Genomic DNA, 16,338 nt, shown 5'->3' with positions numbered 1-16,338 from the left:
TAAATTGTTTGTTTAAAACTTATAGTGTGTGTGTGTGTGTGTGTAATATAGTCTTTTATCTGGTGAAAATTTTTTCCCTAGAACCTAACCCTCTCATTTACATTAATTCTTATGGGGAAATTGGATTTGCTTAACATCGTTTCTCTTATAGTCACATTTTTCAGGAACATTACTACAACATTAAGTGAGGAGTTACTGTACACAACTGCAAACTGGATGCAAGGCATGGTCATCCCAGTTATGGATCCAGGGGTCTCACAGTCAGCTTGTGATTTCTCCACAATGAGAGGGAAACTCTTCGAAAATGAAGTATCAGAGGGGTAGCCGTGTTAGTCTGGGTCTGTAAAAGCAGCAAAGAATCCTGTGGCACCTTATAGACTAACAGACGTTTAGGAGCATGAGCTTTCGTGGGTGAATTGCATCTGTCGAAGTGGGTATTCACCCATGAAAGCTCATGCTCCAAAACGTCTGTTAGTCTATAAGGTGCCACAGGATTCTTTGCTGTTTTTTGAAAATGAAGGTTGACTTTCTATGACAATCATATCATAAACCCACAGGAAAACATATTGAAAAGGAAACATGATGGAAACTGAGGACCTCACAAAATGCCATTATGCCAAATGTCAGGTGGTGGCTCAGCAAAGGGCAGGAGCTAAAACAGAAGTTGGAATCATGTGAGTCTTGCAGAATAACCAGAAAGATTCAAAGGCCCTCTCAGATCCACCCACATTACCTGATGGGCCTTGGATAAGAATGCCACTGGCCTTGTGACAAGAAAAAGGCCATATGTATCTGGTCCTCATTGACTCATTTTCTATATTTGTAGAAATTCTGCTTCACTAAACCTGCTAGTCAAAAACCAGTAGAAAAGTTACATGGGATCTTTCCTCATCTTAGCATCTAAAAGAAATAGTCACTGACAAAGGGGCACACTTTGACAGCTGTGAATTACAAGCCTTTGGAATACACTGTGGTTTTAGGGATATTATTTCCAGGTCCCACCACACACCAGGGAATGGAGTGGCAAAGAGAGCAGTACAGATTGCTAGGAGATTTTCACAGCAGAAATCCTATATTAATTCTGCAGAGTTAAATGGCAACCTTTCATTAGTTACTGGAGTTAGCCCAGGTCAGCTGCTTATTGGTGCACAGATGAGAACTACTCTGCTAACTGTGGAAGTAAATTTTATCTTCAGTGCCTCAAATTTAGAGGTGTTGGAGCTCACTTACCGCCAAGCTAGCTGGGTCTGGGCAGCATGCAGAAACTGTCCCAGCTCTGGGTCTCTGAGGTACACTCCCAGGCTGTGGACTCTGCCTGAAACCCTTCCTCGGAACATGGGAATCCCACAGTCCAACAGCCGTAGGCCCCAAGACCAGTGCTCTGAGGCTGCCCAGTTGCTAAGTCAGGCTTCCTCCACCCCAGTTCCACTACCATGGACAACTCCAGTTTCCACTTTAATTCTTTGGGACTTATGGCAGGTAAAATAAGGAACACAGGCTTTATACAGGAGTTTCTAAAGCCCCAAGAACTTTTACTCTCAAAGCACATGGAGGTGACAGATCTTTAGGTAAAACCTATAGGCGCTTTCCCCCGAGTCTATGCTCTCCCCTTCTGTGAATACTTAGGCCCAATCCATGCATAAGGTACCAGGTGTCCAGTTTTTGATTGGAACACCTTGTCAAAAAGGGCTTGTGGCAGCTCGGGTCAGCACTGCTGACCAGGCCGTTGACTGTCTGGTTGGCAGCGCCGTACAACCCTGCTATTTATTAAGCACTGCCATTGGTGACTGACAAAACACATGGGAAGACATGGACCATGCCTGGAGGAGCTTCTGTCTTTCTAAGCTAACATATCTACTTTCTATGGTTTAACAGTAGCTGTCCATCACCTTGGTATCCAAGTGGTGTAGAATGTTAGAGATTAGGGGGCCCTAAATGGCATAGAAACCATAAGAATTGCCATGCTGGATCAGACCCCTGGTCCATATAGTCCAGCATACTGACTCCATCAATGGCCAGCATCAGATGCTTCAGAAAAAGGTTCAAGGAAACCTGAAGCGAGCAATTATGGAATAACTTGCCTATAGGGAAAATTTATTCCTAGCCCTATCACTTAGAGGCTCGTTTATGCCCTGAAGCACGAGTGTTTCTCTCTCTCCTGAACTTTTGGATTTTTAAAAAACATCTCTGCTAGTTAAATTCTGGATGTTCTCATTAATCCAAATAAATGTCAATTCTTTTTGAATCCTGCCCCTCCCTCAGCCTCAGCAGTGCCACAGTCATCAATCAGAGGACTCTCTTCCTTTGTGCTCAATGCACTGCAGGCTAGCAGCAGCCATACACCAATGCTCCCTGGACCTGTGCCCCCACACTGGGCCAGCTGTATCCCTGCAGTGGCCACACACACCCTTGCCTGCAGCCTGCATTCTCCCTTCTCCAATGGCCTCCCCATCCTCCAGTCAGAGGGAAACTGGTAGCAGGAAGGTGGGTTTTCCAGCCAGCTCCCTAGTCAGCCCAGACTCTCGAGGCAGAGAACTGGCCCTTTCACTGTTGGGAAGTGGAGAGGACCCTCTCGAATAGCATTTGGAAAAAAGGTTTATTCCGCTTGGCAGTAACAGCCACCAAGCTGTCTCCTAGATTGGTTGGGTGGAACTCAAGATGGGGACCAGATCAAGAGAGTCTCTCTGCAATTCATGTCTGCATCCTCTGTGAAGAAACTCTGTGTTAGGAGTTATGGGATTTGAACTCTAGTCTGTTACCAAGAAAAATAAGATTTCATTTACTTTTCTTAGTCTCTTGTAACATAGTCTTTTCATAATCAGTTTCTAGGGTCCATGTCTGCAAAATAAATGTTTTCTTGGACAGCTTAAAGGGTAGGAGGGTAACTCAATTCTCCCACATCTGGAAACACCTTTTAATCAAACACTTTATAGTTACAGGTGCCAGAGTAGCAGCCGTGTTAGTCTGTATCCGCAAAAAGAACAGGAGTAGTTGTGGCACCTTAGAGACTAACAAATTTATTTCAGCATAAGCTTTTGTGGGCTTCATGCATCTGAAGAAGTGAGCTGTAGCCCACGAAAGCTTATGCTGAAATAAATTTGTTAGTCTCTAAGATGCCACAAGTACCCCTGTTCTTTTTATAGTTACAGAGCACCTTTAATCCAGGATGATGCTGAAGCATTTACAGGCCATGGGCCAAATTCTGCCTTCAATTATATCTGTGCAACACTATCTTGATTGCATGAGGGCTCCATGGATGCAAAGTGGAGCAAAAATTGTATTATTATTATACTGACACTGTGGCAATGAACCAAATTTGGCTCACAGCGACAGTTAAGAGGATGTGGATCTACTGGTATAAGAGGGCAGACACTGGCATGCAGGCCCTAATTATTGTTTGTATTACAGAAGCGTCATAAGGCCTTGACTGAGATCAAGACCACATTGTGCTAGTTGCAGTATAAACTCATAGTAAGAGACAGTGACTGTCTCAAAGAGCTGACAGTCTAAGAGCTGGTCTGCATTAGAAACTTGGGTCAGCCCAGCTATATTGCTCAGGGGTGTGAAAGCCCCAGTGCAGACAGTGCTAGGTCAATGGAAGAATTCTTACATCGACCTAGCTACCATCTCCTGGGAGGTGAACTTACTACAGTGACAGAAGAGCCCCTAAGTGTCTAAACTGTAGAGCTACAGTGGCACGGCTGCAGTGCTGCAATTGTGCCTCTGTAGCGTTTCTTGTGTAGCCATATCCTTAATAGATAAGACAGAAGGGGGGGGGGAGAGGAAACAAAGGTACAGAGAGGTGAAGTCATTTACCCAAAATTACAAAACGGAATCCAGATATCATGACTCTGAATCCCTTGCCTTACTTACTAAACAACCCTACCACTTCATCTATATCTCCAAGTTCTACAGATAATATTGAAAATAACACATCCTTTCGTGAGTGGGACAGAATAAAATTCAGACCTAGAGACACAATTCACCTACCACTGGAATGCAGCCACCTCTGATGTGAAACGTGCAGCTGCCATTCTATACCTGCTACATTGCATCAAGAATTTGAAGCCTGTTGATGTTTAGTGTCTTAAAATAAGGAAAATCCCTTTCTCTAATCATAACATTGCACTTGACATTGAATGTGCCAATCAAGTCCTTCAGAAATATTTAGAAAAACCTTACTAGTACTTTAAACATCAGACTCTATGTATACTTAAGGGTCCTGACTGCATACAGTGCCTACTCCTCAGTAGTCTCTAAGGATAAGAGCTGTGGGTCTGACGGGGCTACTTTGTCAAAGAAAAGGTTTCCATTTATTCAGTGGTGTAGGTTTGAACCAATTATATTAAATCCCACATAAGTTGAGTACATGTCAAGGATTTATTGGGGGATGGGTAGGTTCATTTTCTTTTATCCTTACTGTCACTAATTGTTCACAGAAATAAAAGCTGCAACAACTTATCCTTGGATACCAGAAACAATGGACTTTCCAGGAGGTTTCTCCTAATCCAAATAGAAAATGTTGGTATTCTCAAGAATTCTTGCAATAGAAAACCTGTGACACTCACTAATCCAACTGCTTTTTCTGCCAAAATTAACCAATGAACTTATTTCTCTTTTGAAATGTCAACTGCATGATTCATTGAAGCTGGAAATGCCTTTTTCTCATGACGAGTTTGTGCTTGGAGCAGAAAGCTGGAATGAGATAAATCCAAACTCATGACATACAGTGGGCTATGGTGCAAACTCACCCCATTCTCATTACCACACTAACACTATGACCTTGTGGTCCTCTTTGGCTGCTCCCAGCCCAAGAGCTGAGAGAAAGAAAGCAGAGGAACTATTCTGCTTGAAAGGCTTAGCTGAAAAACTGCCAGGTAAACGCCAGCCAAAAGGCAGCAGACTGTGACAGAGTGACGTACAGCATTTAGATGGCAGCAGTTACTCAGGGAAAGAATCTAGACAAGGAGAGAGAGAGAAAGAGACACACACACACACACACACACACACACACACACACGGAATTCTGCGTAAGGTCAATGTCCAGTTTAGGTACTTTATAACTCATTTAAATCTTGCCTCGCTTTCAAGGACACCACAATGATGATGGGTGCACATGAATCCCCATCTCTGCTTGAGATGGATGAGGAGTTGCATTTGAAGAGACTCCCTGATCCCATTCCCAGGAAGTTTCCTTGAGGCAGAGTTTAGCAGGATGCGTGGGTTAGTTTATTTACTCCGGAATTTGGCACAAGCTGACTGCTCTATATTCACAAAACATCTGACAGGACGTCAGCACTGAACGCAGGCTTTAATTTCACATGCCACATGGAGAAATTATGGGCTTGATTTCTCCTTGGGCTGAGCAGTTCCACGCTGTCACTGGGAATGGATGATCACGGCCTAGATAGAGTCTCTGCCCTGGCACTACGATTTGGAAGAGCTGAAAGCTTTTCTTGGCAATGCTCTGACCCAGGGCATGAATGCTATGGGATATCTCTCCACTGCAGCTCGGATGCTGCTTCCCAGCATGAGTAGACAAACACACTAGCTCTGCTAAGCTAGCATGCTAAAAACAGCGTGACAGCAACAGCAGGGGCAGTGGCTCAGGCTAGCCACCAGAGTACAATCACTCCCAACCCCCTGAGTATGGACTCAGGCATCTAGCCCAAGCTGCCAGGGCCACACTTCTATTTTTAGCACACTAGCTCAAGCAGAGCTAGTGTGTGTCTGTTGACCTATGCTGGGAAACACACTCATCTGCAGTGCAGACATGGTCATGCTACTGATCTGTCATTTGTAACAGACTACTTGAACAGTAAATATATAGTACATACGTAGTTCGCTCATTGAAAGTGTTTGAGGAGTTGGGTATGAACTCCACCTGGGTTATATTATTAAGGGCTTGAAGGCCATGCTATGTCAGTGGAAAGTTAACTTTTCTTAGCTTTGCAATGAAGTCTTGAGTTTGACTTACAGTATACTGCTCAAATCTACTCAAGGTAGATCTGTTAAACAACCTCTTAGAAGACTTTTGCGAGAGGAAGTCTCTGTCATATGTGAAGGGAAAGATTATTGTACATGTTTAGAAAATTAAGTGTCATACTAACTCAATGACCCTGAGAGCTGACAGATTATTAATAGTTACTTATTTATAGTAATGCCCACTATGTGCTTCCAAACACTCAAGGACAGTCCCTGCCCCAGGGAGCTCATGATCTCAGGAGTAGATGTAAAACCCTGATAGACTAGCAAGAACTGAAAGTCAGAACACGCAGTTGGAAAGATAATTCTCCATTGATTTGTAATTTTGGATTTAATCTGTATGACACCGATGTCATGAAAATGTCGCCATCTTAATATTCCTATTCCTCTAACCTGTACGTATGCTGGCATACACAGTATAAATATGCTGCACATTAAATCCCCTCAATATTTCATATATTCATATTTTTGTGCGCTTGATTCTCTACTAACATCCGAACTCTACACATAGTGGACTGGTGAATCTACCCTGTATATTTAAAATCCCTCGATATACAGGGGACAGTGGGAGTTAACATTCACTCAGCACCTCCCAGTGGACATTCAGCAACTTGTGGGATCACACCCCGAATTTTGATATTTTTCCACACAAGACACTTTGAAAATACTCATGAATTTCCAAAAGCAAATTACCAACAGGGATTTAGAGGCTACACAACCACCTCCGAATCAGAGTGTACTGCTCAATTCATGGATTAAACAAACTGAGATGAACATTTTTATTTTTAAATACTGTGGTTGTAGGTGTTGCACTGTGTACGTTTCTTCCTGCATCGTTTCTGAAAAAGCAGAAACTAGAGCTGTCAAAAAATGAATCAAGTGAGTCAAAAGGAATCAATTGCGCTGCTAAACAATAGAATACCATTTATTTTAAATATTTTTGAATGTTTACTACATTTTAAAATATATTAATTTCAGTTACAACACAGAACACAAAGTATACAGTGCTCACTTTATATTTATATGATTACAAATATTTGCAAAGTAAAAAACAAAAAATTTGTATTTTTCAATTCACCTCATACAAGTACTATAGTGCAATCTCTTTATCATGAAAGCTGAACTTACAAAATGTAGAATTGTGTAAAAAAGCAACCTCCTGCATTCAAAAACAAAACAATGTAAAACTTTAGAGCCTACTAGTCCACCCAGTCTTACTTCTTGGTCAGACAATCACTCAGAAATGGTAGATGATTATAAGGCTTTTTATTTTTTTTAAAGGTTCCTCTTTTAACCAATTATTGTAAATTCCCTCTTCTTAGCTGAATAAATAGTTACAGATGCAGCCAACCTCTCCTCCATCTATGGGTGAATGGGACACTGCCCCCAACATGTTGCATTTAGATTTGGCCACTGTCATTCATGCATTTGCAACCAGCAGCCTTCATTACCGAAGTGGACTGCACTGTCCCTGCATTTGGACCTGCTGTTATTTGTTGTTGTTGTTGTTGTTTTTTTAAAAGAATCTCCAATTAGCACACAATGTAACAGTTCAATTATTGAGCAACATAGACTACCCAGGGGACATGACTCTGTTCCAGAGGCAATACTTGGGTGAAGACGAAAGCTTCAGTCCTGATCTTTAAAGGCCTCCACAGGAATGGCCCAAGCTACCTGAAGGCCCAGCTCATTCTCCAAGGGGTTGACCGAGCATGGCAGCTATGTTTCATTGCAATAGTGGATGCATACGTCAACAAAAACCATTATCTGCATCTGTGCAGCTTATCACCTGGCCCCAGTGACTGGATTCAGGGCAAATCTCCAGTGTAGACAACGGAGAGGAGCAAGACTTAGAGATGGAGGCAAGGCGAGAAGAAAGAAGGACAAAGTAGCAGAGCGTATAAGGAACAGGGTAAAAAAAAAAAGTAACCCAAAAAGTCAAGGGCAGAAGTCAGTAATGGGACACAGGAAGCTGCATACAGTAAAGTAGCAAGTGGGTGGGAGGAAACAGACTCGTGTCCTGGCTTTTGTCAGAAATATTGTCACTCTAGAGTGGAGAGAGGCAGCTGAGTAGAGCCAAGCAAAAGAGAAACTATGATGTGGCATAATCTCAAACAGTACTTCATGGACACGGCCAGGCCAGAAACAATAGACAGTTTTAGATCAAGGGTGGAATCTGGTTATGGATGACACGCATAACAAACAGAGTGTAACAAGGGACCAGGCTAAAGGATTTCAAAATAAACTATGATACTTACACCATTTATCAGTTCCCAAATACAGTTATGCTGACCCGGGTGGCATGTCCCAGCTACAGTCTCCCACATAAGAGAAACAAGGTCAAGTACAGTCAAACAATAGATAAGTTCTATTGAGCAAGACGCCATGGTCAATACAGGAAAAATAAAACAGCAGTTCAATTAATAAAAGAATTAAGCTTGAGGAGAAGCTTCTTTGAATCAAGAAAAGCTGCAAAGAGTCCTGTGGCACCTTATAGACTAACAGACATATTGGAGCATGAGCTTGAATGCATCTGACGAAGTGGGTATTCACCCACGAAAGCTCATGCTCCAATACATCTGTTAGTCTATAAGGTGTCACAGGACTCTTTGCTGCTTTTACAGATCCAGACTAACACGGCTACCCCTCTGATATTTGAATCAAGAGAGGCCCAGCCAGTAAACAACAAGTAATAAAAATCGAAGCTGAAGCCAAGATTCAGCTGCATATCGAGCTATTGAGGCATCAAAATAAATGCCTAGATTTTCAAAAGAAAATGCCAAATGTGGGTGCTAAGGCCTCTTGGAGATCAGGTTGCAAGTGTCACAATGGGAATTGCTGAGAGCTGAGCACTTTGTAAAATCTGCCTGTGATTGGGTGCTGTTAGCAGCTATAAACAGAGCCCTTTGGAGGCCAGCATGCTGGTGACTTAGAACACCAAGGGCCCTGGGTGTAGTTAGGGAAGGAGGAACATACGTAGTTTGGGTTTGGAAGGATAGATGGGATCACTTGCACCTGTAGATGGCCTGATGAGCCAATGAGGTTTTTAGCGCACCAGCTGGGTGGCAATGAGAAGCAAGAAAGCAGTTTAAAAGGTTGAGCCAGGGAGCAGCAAGGGGACTTGCATAACTGTTGCTGTGTTGTGATGTATTTCACCTAGAACATAAAGAATAATAAAAACAATTGGTGGAGGTGCCATGGTGAACTGTGAGTGCTGCTTCATTCACAAAGAGGGCTTGCCAGACAGGGTGTCCAGGAGCTGAAGGGGGAGCCTGTTCACACTGCTACTTGTCCTGTACCTAAATGGGATCTGAGCTCTTTCAAAATCAGGCCCCAGCTGTGGGTCCTGAGCACTCGAAAAATCATGGCCATAGCTCTCAAAAATCCAGCGTATAGGGACTGCATTTAAAGGTTTTTCTGTTGTCCTTTCCGTTCTGTGTCTGCGTATGTGACAACTTTATGTAGAGTGAAATCTGATATATCCAGCTACTGAACCTGGCCAATGATGTGCTGGAGCAGCAGATAGCTCACATGGGTTACAAAGTGCTCAGTTTGCTGGTAGAAGTTCTACTTTGACCATTAGTCTAGTCTAGTATCAGTTACATACGTTTGGAAGAATCTGACTTTTAATACCCATCTGCTCCATATGGCATAATAGCCCAGAACCATTAGACATCTTCTCCCTGTAATGTCAATCTAGGTTCCTTTACCACATCCAGGATAGAGATGGGACAACGTTCCCCTGATGTGGTATTACTCAGAGAGAGTTTCATTTTCCCAGAACCTTGCAGTAATATCTTCTTCTTATAAAGGCACATTTTGACATGATGGGATATTTGGCATTGGTTTGACTAAAATAATTGAATGCTATTGCCACAGTGTTTAAGTAATGACAAAGAATAGAGACAGCAGAATTAGTATTAGGTGAACCTTAAAAAGTTCAGACTTAGGATTCCATTTGGATAAGCACCCAAAAGTCTGAATGTTTATCAAAACTCAATGAGGCTGAAGAACTTGGTGGGAGAACAGACTGACTTCCTAGATTACTGAGACTTTCTGGTTCCAGTTGGAATGAGCCCAAAATACAAAGTTTGGCTTTGGAACTGAACTTCAGAGGAGTTCAGTAAAATCTAGCCCTGATATTTGTATCCATATTTATTATTATTATTAATTATTATTATGGTGGTTGCTCCTAGACACTCAGTCAACTCAAGACCTCACTGCTTAACAACTAGGTGCTGTACTAACACACAGTCCATGTCCCAAAGGGCTTACAAGCTAGAATTTAAGATTTGGATCTTAGCTGCACTAGACTTTGGGGGTGTTGAGATCTGGGCTTTTTGTTCTGGATCCATCTTTAGTTTAAGCACTTCTCATTCTGGTCCCATCTGGAAATTGGAGATGCAGAAGTACAGAAAATAAAAACTAATGGGGAGAAAAATAAAATTCTGGTTAACTTGAAAACAGGGAGCTTGGAACCTGGGCAGAAGTTCAATGGGTATCACAAAGAGCACTGAGTGGGAAATTATTTTCCCAATCTGTAAAAATGTAAGACTTCCGTTTTCCCATTCTGAATCAGGACAAAACAGAAGTCTCAATTTATGTGAATCTAAAATCTGATTGGATCAATCAAAACATTTTCTTAGATAATTTCCTAAAGTTTTGTTTTGATTTCAACCATTTTCATTTTTTTTTACTCTAGTTAGCCTAGATTTTAAAACAAAGTAATTCTTTTTGCTTCAAAAATAAGACAACCCGTTTAGATGATTTTGACACTTTTCAAAAATAAGTTTCAAGTTGATACATTTGTTGAAACTGACCCTAGCCCTGCAGTTTTCACAAATCAACTTTTTTTTGGCTGAAAAATGACAATAAAAAATTCCCAACCAGCTCTAACCATGACTATCATCTGTCGACACAAAACTCCACCAGAAAAAGGCAATTTAGTGTTTCTTTTAAGTGGGAAAATAAAAATTAAAGACATTGCATCAGAACAAATTCTTTCTGTGTGTATTGACTAAGGATTTTCTGTCTGATCTCTCCATGTTGTCACAGTAGTATATTTAGATGGTAGCTATGTTAGACTTCTTCCCTCCTTTACTAATTACTGTTTTAGAGATTACTAAACAGCCAACACAAGAGATCACAGCAAAAGTTTATTCATAAATCTTACCTATCAATTAAACCCATAGTTTTTTTGCAACATGCACTGAGGATTAACAGCCATAGGTTTAAATTATATATACAATAAACATAAGGAAGAACACTTTATGTCGTGCATATAGGAAACCGTCTAAAACAACTTACATTAACCAGAATGATGACTTTTCTGACTCCATTCTCTTTCTAAGAAGCAGTCTACCAGTCACCACTTTGCCATTTTATTTTCTTATTCCAAAAACTCCAGAGGACTCGTTTTGAAACAGGCTATTCAGGAAAAAAGTTTAGATTGTAGGCTCTAAAGTTTTACATTGCACTCAAAAACAAAACAGTTATGTAAGAAAACAAAATCTACATTTGTAAGTTGCACTTTCACAACAAAGAGATTGCACTACAGTACTTGTATGAGGTGAACTGAAAAATACTATTTCTTCTGTTTATCATTTTTACAGTACAAATATTTGTAATAAAAATATACACTTTGATTTCAATTATACAGAATACAATATATATGAAAATGTAGAAAAACATCCAAAATATTTAATAAATTTCAATTGGTGTTCTATTGTTTAACAGTGTGATTAAAACTGCAATTAATTGTGATTAATTTTTTGAGTTAATCATGTGAGTTAATGCAATTAATTGACAGCCCTACTATAAATAAATAAAAAACCCACAGTCTCTTGATTTTCCCTTGTCTTTGCATTCACAGAATGATAACTCGATTGTGTTGTATCTGCCAGCTTGGGGCCAGACATTAGAATGGATTTAACCAATTAGCAGATTTCCGCTTTGTCATAAACAGATAGCTAAGGGTTAATGTCTCTTTCACCTGAAACACCTGACCAGAGAACCAATCAGGAAACCGGATTTTTTCAACTTTGGGTGGAGGGAAGTGGGTGTCTGAGTCTTTTGTCTGTCTGCCTGTTTCCTCTGAGCTTTAGAGAAGTAGTTCTATTTTCTAGTCTTCTGTTTCTAAGTGTAAGGACAAAGAGATCAGATAGTAAGTTCTATGGTTTCTTTTCTTTGGTATTTGCATGAATATCAGTGCTGGGTGCTTTGATTTGTATTCTTTTTGAATAAGGCTGTTTATTCAATATTCTTTTAAGCAATTGACCCTGTGTTGTAACATCTTAATACAGAGAGAGCATTTGTATTTTTTCTTTCTTTTTATATAAAGTTTCTTTTAAGACCTGTTGGAGTTTTTCTTTACTTCAGGGAAATTGAGTCTGTACTCACCAGGGAATTGGTGGGAGGAAGAAATCAGGGGAGAGCTGTGTGTTGGATTGCTAGCCTGATTTTGCATTTCCTCTGGGTGAAGAGGAAAGGGCTTTTGTTCCAGGATTGGGAACGGAGAGGGGGAATCACTCTGTGTAGTTTCACAGAGCTTGTGTCTGTGTATCTCTCCAGGAGCACCTGGAGGGGGGAAGGGAAACAGGATTATTTCCCTTTGTTGTGAGACTCAAGGGATTTGAGTCTTGGGGTCCCCAGGGAAGGTTTTTCAGGGGGACCAGAGTGCCCCAAAACACTCTAATTTTTTGGGTGGTGGCAGCAGTACCAGGTCCAAGCTGGTAACTAAGCTTGGAGGTTTTCATGCTAACCCCCAAATTTTGGACGCTAAGGTCCAGAATCTGGGAATAAGGTTATGTCATGGTGGCAGTGGCGGGAGATAGACAGAATCCAGAAGCCAGTAGGAATATTATATTTTTCTTTTCTCTGCTAAGGGTTTTTTAGCAGAGAGAAACAGGTTGGTTTTAAAAGGGAACCAGAGAGAATTTTTTTTTCTGCTCTCTCTAGCAGTTTGTGGTTTGCATGTTAAGCGAGAAGACTGTTAAGGGTCTTTTGTCATGCAATAGCCCTCCCATTAGGAGGCAAAGTACCAGCACTTATATGCATGCAAATAAAGTGGTTTTTCTGGTTTCCCTTAATTGAACATTAGCTAGAGAGAGAAAAGGAAAAAAGCACTGTTGCTAGGCAGACTTCAGGAGGCAACAGAGAACCTGCAGTTCAGAGGATAAACACCGGAGGGCACCCCAACACAAGAAAACAGGAACCATGTCTACCAGGACAAAAATGGAGGCCGAAGACCAATTCAAAGAAGCTGAACACAGGCGACAACTGGAAATGAAACAAAAAGAGATGGAGATAAAAGAAAAGGAAGAAAGCATCAAACTGGCAGCCTTCCAAAGAGAACAGGCAGCCCAAGAGGCAGCACACAAAAGAAAACTAGAAGAAGAAGAGGTGGCCCACCGCCGAGAAATGGAAAAACAACAAAAAGAAATGGAAAAACAACAAAAAGAGAATGAAGAGAAGGAAAAACAGAGAAAACATGAACTGGAGATGGCAAAAGCTGGGCTGCATGTGCCAGCCAACCCTAACAACCCGGCGCCAATTATTGCTCCACAGCACAGGAAATTTCCCACCTACAAGGCAGGTGATGACACCGAGGCCTTCTTGGAAAATTTTGAAAGAGCCTGTCTTGGGTACAGCATCCCCGAAGACCAGTACATGGTAGAATTAAGGCCACACCTCAGTGGACCTTTAGCAGAGGTGGCAGCTGAAATGCCCAAGCCGCAAATGAATGACTATAAACTTTTTCAAACCAAGGCCAGATACAGGATGGGGATAACCCCAGATCATGCCCGTCGGCGCTTCAGAACCCAAAAATGGAAACCAGAGGTGTCATTTCCCAAACACGCCTACTACATTGCAAAAAACTATGAGGCCTGGTTAACAGGAAACAACATTCAAACCTTGGAAGAAGTGAACCTTCTCATACCAATGGAGCAGTTCTTGGATGGTGTTCCTGAAGACATCACACGGTACATACAAGATAGAAATCCCAAAACTATCGCTGAGGCGGGGGAGATTGGAGCCAAATGGATGGAACTGGCAGAAAGCAAAAAAGCTACTGTCAAGGGGAACGATTACCCCAGGGGGCACACAGACCATAAACCCTACAACCGAGGACAGCCAAAGACCCTCCATACCACCCAAGTAAAGCCACAGATACCCTACTCTTCAACCTCACCAGTCTCCAGTAACTCACCTCGGCCCAGTGACCCATCAGATGGAAGATGCTTTAAGTGTAATGAACCGGGACACATCAAGGCCAACTGTCCCAAGAACACCATGCGAGTGCAATTCATTACACCACCATCACACAAAAGATCTCCAGGCCCGGATGCCTCTCAAATACCCTTGGAGCGAAGGGAAAATTTGAGAGTGGGCGGAAAGAAGGTTACTGCGTGGAGAGACACGGGGGCACAAGTGTCAGCTATCCACCAATCCTTCGTTGACCCCAAATTCATCAACCCAAAGGCCAAAGTTACAATTTACCCCTTCATGTCACAAGCTGTAGACTTGCCTACAGCTCAACTGCCTGTCCAGTACAAAGGCTGGTCAGGAATGTGGACTTTTGCAGTCTATGACAATTATCCTATCCCCATGCTACTGGGGGAAGACTTGGCCAACCAGGTGAGGCGGGCCAAGAGAGTGGGAATGGTTACCCGTAGCCAAACCAGGCAAGCTTCCAGACCCATTCCTGTTCCTGAGCCGTCCACAGAGGCCCCGTCTGTGTTACCAGAGACCCAGACAGAGGTAGTGGACCCGGATTCCATGCCTACCACTGAAACAGCCACAGCATCTCCAGTCCCAGGCCCGGAACTGGAACAACAACCAGCACCAGCAAGTGCAACCACATCTTCAAACTCAACGCCAGAGGGCGCCAGCGAGCCAGAACTGGCAGAAGCGCACGACAGCCATACCCAAAAGGCTCAGCCAGAGCCTGAAATACCCTCAGGTGCACCAGCGGAGAGCGGTTCACCAGCAACGAAAACAACCCCATCACCTACATCGCTTCCAGAGGGACCAAGCCCAAGTCCACAGTCTGAGGAAGAACTGGTGTCCCCAGCCTCAAGGGAACAGTTCCAGGCGGAGCAGGAAGCAGATGACAGCCTTCAGAAAGCTTGGGCGGCGGCACGGAGCACCCCACCGCCTCTCAGCTCTTCTAATCGATCCCGGTTTGTTATAGACCAAGGACTTTTATACAAGGAAATTCTTTCTGGTGGACACCGGGAAGAATGGCAGCCGCAAGCACAGTTGGTGGTTCCAACTAAGTACCGGGAGAAGCTCTTAAGCTTAGCCCATGATCATCCCAGTGGCCATGCTGGGGTGAACAGAACCAAGGACCGGTTGGGGAAGTCCTTCCACTGGGAGGGGATGGGCAAGGATGTTGCCAAGTATGTCCGGTCTTGTGAGGTATGCCAAAGAGTGGGTAAGCCTCAAGACCAGGTCAAGGCCCCTCTCCAGCCACTCCCCATAATTGAGGTCCCATTTCAGCGAGTAGCTGTGGATATTCTGGGCCCTTTCCCAAAAAAGACGCCCAGAGGAAAGCAGTACGTACTGACTTTAGTGGACTTTGCTACCCGATGGCCAGAAGCAGTAGCTCTAGGCAACACCAGGGCTAACACTGTGTGCCTGGCCCTAACAGACATCTTTGCCAGGGTAGGTTGGCCCTCTGACATCCTTACAGATTCAGGGTCTAATTTCCTGGCAGGGACCATGGAAAAACTGTGGGAAACTCATGGGGTGAATCACTTGGTTGCCACCCCGTACCACCATCAAACCAATGGCCTGGTGGAAAGGTTCAATGGAACTTTGGGGGCCATGATAAGAAAATTCATCAACGAATTCTCCAATAATTGGGACCTAGTGTTGCAGCAGTTGCTGTTTGCCTACAGGGCTGTACCACATCCCAGTTTAGGGTTTTCACCATTTGAACTTGTGTATGGTCACGAGGTTAAGGGGCCATTACAGTTGGTGAAGCAGCAATGGGAGGGGTTTACGCCTTCTCCAGGAACTAACATTCTGGACTTTGTAAGCAACCTACAAAGCACCCTCCGACACTCTTTAGCCCTTGCTAAAGAGAACCTAAAGGATGCTCAAGAAGAGCAAAAGGCCTGGTATGACAGACATGCCAGAGAACGTTCCTTCAAGGTAGGAGACCAGGTTATGGTCTTGAAGGCGCAACAGGCCCATAAGATGGAAGCATCATGGGAAGGGCCATTCACGGTCCAAGAGCGCCTGGGAGCTGTAAACTACCTCATAGCATTTCCCAATTCCTCACTAAAGCCTAAAGTGTACCATGTTAATTCTCTCAAGCCTTTCTATTCCAGAGACTTACAGGTTTGT

The sequence above is a fragment of the Gopherus evgoodei genome, chromosome 6 (genome assembly GCF_007399415.2).
Source record: "Gopherus evgoodei ecotype Sinaloan lineage chromosome 6, rGopEvg1_v1.p, whole genome shotgun sequence".
NCBI classification, from domain to species: Eukaryota; Metazoa; Chordata; order Testudines; family Testudinidae; genus Gopherus; species Gopherus evgoodei.
The sequence above is the reverse complement of the archived record's forward strand: the minus strand, read 5'-3'. Positions refer to the sequence as shown.